At 38.7% G+C, this 4,437-nt stretch overlaps 1 long non-coding RNA gene across 1 annotated transcript; it reads right to left on the bottom strand.

Moving 5' to 3' along the window:
• Window positions 1-2,740: 2,740 nt before the first annotated feature.
• Window positions 2,741-3,368, bottom strand: LOC134220042 (uncharacterized). The gene is made up of 3 exons (XR_009981751.1): window positions 3,182-3,368; window positions 3,035-3,125; window positions 2,741-2,946 (listed from the first exon to the last, which is right to left on the bottom strand). It is a non-coding gene; the product is annotated as an uncharacterized LOC134220042 (long non-coding RNA).
• Between the last annotated feature and the right edge of the window lie 1,069 nt (window positions 3,369-4,437).

The raw sequence follows: 4,437 nt of genomic DNA on the forward strand, positions 1-4,437 counted from the left end.
GTTGACAAAGGGGGTGGGAGGGTCATTTAGAAAAGGGGGAGGGGTTTTGTTTAGAAAACGAACAATTATGTGTAACTTGCATCTCCTAGGACCGATTTCAATCAAATTTTGTACACATATTCAATATAAGGAGACAACCATATGAGAGTGTAATCTTTGAAAGGGGGAGGGTCTGGAGGGAGGGTATGGTTCAGAAAACGGGTAATTCAGAGTAAATTCTGAACCCCTGCACCGATTTCAACCAAATTTGATACAAACATTCTCTACCCTAAACAAAAAGATAACAAAGCGGGTGGGGCGGTCATTGTAAAAAAGGGAGGGTATGGGGGAGGTTGTCTTTATAAAACGAGCAATTCAGTGTAACTCCCAACCCCAGTACCCATATCAACCAAATTTTGTACACATATTCACTAAGAGTAGTCGATCATATGGAAGTGTAATTTGGGAAAGAGGGAGGGGGCTGGGGAGGGTATTGTTCAGAAAACAAGCAATTCAGTGTATCTTTTGAATCCCTGGACCGATTTCATCCAAATTTGGTACACACATTCTCTATCCTAAGGAGAAAATAACAAAGGGTGGTATGATCATTGGGAAAAAGGGAGGGTAAGGGGAAGGGTTGTATTTAGAAAAGAGCAATTCAGTGTAACACCTAACTCCCAGGACCGATTTCAACCAAAATTGGTGTACACATTTTCTATCCCAAGGAGAAGATAACAAAGGAGGTGGGAGGGTCATTGGGGAAAAAGGGAAGTTATGGGGAAGGGGTTGTCTTTAAAAAATGAGCAATTCAGTGTAACTCCCAGGATAAATTACAACCAGATTTGGTACACTTATTCTCTATTTTTGGAAGATGTTTATTGAAAAGGTAGAAGGGCCAAACAAATATATAAAAATAGATTGATACAAAGGAACAATTCTATGAGCGGTAGATCTACCTCTGTGGGTTTTGTGCTACAGCATTGGACATTTTAATTGAATAATTTACTTTTCAGTCCCTAGCAAAGCCGAATACATATAGCTATTAGCTATCTATATATCTCGGATACTTATTCAACGTATGTGACGTATGTGATTTTGTAAACAAAAATTTAAACGTTGATTTCTGCAATCTGATAGCACTCCCACGCAAACCATCGCCACATACAGGTAGGGGAGGTTTCGGCTACATGTTCGTTGTGTTGGTTTGCGTAGGAGTGCCATCATATTTGACAAATCGACGTATGCATCTTTGTTTACAAAATCACATACGTCCTTTTGAATAAGAGATATATAAAACTCAATGTTTGTATGTTTGTGTGTATGCTCCAGCCTAACTTCTGAACCCATTATTGTATTGTTTAGTTATCGATCAATTTAACCATTTATCGAAATTATGGTTGCCCAGTGACAAGCAATGATTAATGTGTTTCCTTCTGGATGGTGAATGTGATCCCTTCTTTAAAAATAGACGTTTGCCCGGAATAAGGCATCGGTGGATGTTTTTCCTTCTTTAGAAATAAACGTTTGCCCGGAATATGGCGATTATGGGTTTGCTCCCTTCTTCAAAATCAGTCAATGTTTTCAAATGAAATCTGCCTTCTTCTGATCAAATGATGAAGTATCGATAAGAAAACGCAATTATCCTGTTGACCAATTGGTTTATTCATTTTCCGATTGTGAAAAAAAAGTCTGCGAATCAAACTGGCAATTCCGAGCAAGGCCGGGTACATAAAGCTATATTAGATATCTATCATCCAATCCATCATTTTTTTTTTTTTTTTTTTAACTAATTTTATTTGCTAATTATCTAATACATGCATTCATCTCTTAGACTAGGTGTTCCGTGTTTTCTTAACACTATCATCCTTATTTGTTATGTTATTTTTTTAGTTATTATTAATACATTTCAATTGCCTCTGGCAGTTAGAATTTTTCCTCTGGATGAATTGAACCATGTAGGAATTACAATGTTTTAAACTTAAACTAATCTTAACCTATTTTATACTAAGGGTACAAGGAGTTAATCGTTGCAATAGAAGATTGCAACGATTTTTGTCTAAAATTGGAAATTATTTTGTTGGACATTTGTTGCAATGTCTCAATATTAGAAATTCTATGAAGTTCATTGGTACTATACCACGGAGGCAACTTCAGAATCATTTTCAAAATTTTATTTTGAATCCTTTGCAGTGCCTTCTTTCTGGTATTGCAGCAACTAGTCCATATTGGCACAGCATACAACATGGCAGGTCTAAAAATTTGTTTGTAAATCAAAAGTTTGTTCTTAAGACAAAGTTTTGATTTTCTGTTTATAAGTGGATATAGACACTTAATATATTTGTTACATTTGGCTTGAAGGCCTTCAATGTGATTTTTAAAAGTTAATTTTTGATCTAGCAGAAGTCCTAAATATTTAGCTTCGCTAGACCAATTAATTGGAACCCCATTCATAGTGACAATATGTCTGCTAGAAGGTTTCAAATAAGAAGCTCTCGGCTTATGTGGGAAAATTATAAGCTGAGCTTTGGAAGCATGTCACCTCCCCCTTGAGGGGGGGGGGCCGCATGAGACGGAGACAAAAGTTCGAAAGAGGCGAAGATGGCACTGGTCCCCATTGCCCACGTACCCAGAACCGCCAACAAAAGGTTCAAACTGTATAGTGGACCCATTAACAAAAAAATAACACTATTCGGAATCACCGTATCGAAGTAAAAACATAAATTTTACATGCAATAAAAATGTATTTTAGTACTTACGCTTAATTTCCTTAACCTAAAGTTTAGTATGTGTGTGTGTGTCAGTGTAAAAATGTATCCCTCGGCGACTGCAAACCGTCATGTCTGTCCGGACAGACCCAAGATGATTGCTGGCCTCTGCCAGCGATCCAAGCCAGCCACTTCCATTCACCGTTGTCTTGGGATGTTGCTCTCACAAGCCGCTACATAATTTTTGCAGCGAACGAAAGGCCTGTTAATTAAACATCAATCATCACTTCGTTCGTCACTGATATCACGGTTCGGAGTTGCTTTTCTTAATTTTCATTTTTCACTCTTACCGATCTCTAAGCAAATCTAAACTCTACTCCATCACTGTTGCTTCTCGGTGCAGATACCAAATATGGGCTAACCAGCTGCAGGCTTTCATAACTGTAGGGTGGATAAAATTAGCACTTCGGTTTAAACCAGCTTCTCAGAGCTATTACCTGGCCCTAAGCCATAATCAACACCCACTGCACTGCACTTCGTTTTGTTCTATTCCCGTCGGTCAGGCAATCAATCACAAAAATAAAACTTGCTTGAGCACTCGCGCGTATGCCTGCTTGGCAGTTAACCGACAACTAAAAGGGAAGATCGAATCGGATATCTCTGCCTACCGATATGTGTGGCTGATCGTTGTTTGTCGTGCTGATGATCATTGAGTTGAGAGATTGACTCCGGGGAGGATTCTATAGGATGCTGCGAGAATATTGGATGGATCGGGTTCCTGAAACAAAATTATGGCGTGCTTGGTAGCCAGTATCATGCTGCTGCCAGAAGATGCTGCATGCTAGGAACCTAATTTTTCAACCGCCTTCAGCTGATGTTCGCTTGAGGAGATTAGAATGTGGCTCTCATTTGGGTATCAGCAACGACTGTTCTGTTGGTGTGTTGTGTTCTGTGTGCTGTGACTTACATGGGGATAGATTTTTGTTTCCATTCCGTGTGGCGATTGAATCAGCTGTTTTGCAGCTATCGCGAGGCAGTCGGACGTGTGCAGGTTACAATACCCCCACACCAGACTGCAATATAGGGATTGAACATCCCAGTATAGCAGTTTCTTTCCTACCATGCAATCCACTCACACGTCGACAATTGTCAACCTTGTAAAGCAGTGTATCGTGTCGTCAAGTGTAATCCGTTTTTCAATACTAAGTACATTCTTGTCGGAACAGCATTTTGAACTCTCATAGTTGTGGAAGTCTTGTACCCTGTTTACCTTTTTTTACGATTTATTCAATATTCACAACCTACAGTAGAGTGGACATCGACCAGGAACAGACCATCGATCATTCGTAGTCATTTGATGTACCACAGTGAGCAACGATTGTTCACCTTGTTTTTATCACGCGATATTTGGGTCAACATAGGTTGATTTGATTCCAGCTTAAGAGCGTCAACGTACAACACTCATTTACTATTCGAACAATTAACTATTTACTCAATAACACTTCTCGTCTGAATTTTCACACATTTTCATCTACACATACTGAATTTTCCACTTCATTGGCTTAAAATCTACGCAAATATTTCTCATCTCGAAAACTTTAAATCCACACATTTTCCCATTATATTTAAATACTACGCAAACAATCGTTTCCACTAATTCCATACTAATTCATTCCATTTAATTATTACGCAAATACTTTACTCGTTTCCTGTCCTTTCATAACCGCACTTCTTATTACTACGCAAACAATCT

This window comes from Armigeres subalbatus, chromosome 3, assembly GCF_024139115.2.
Source record: "Armigeres subalbatus isolate Guangzhou_Male chromosome 3, GZ_Asu_2, whole genome shotgun sequence".
Taxonomy (NCBI): domain Eukaryota; kingdom Metazoa; phylum Arthropoda; class Insecta; order Diptera; family Culicidae; genus Armigeres; species Armigeres subalbatus.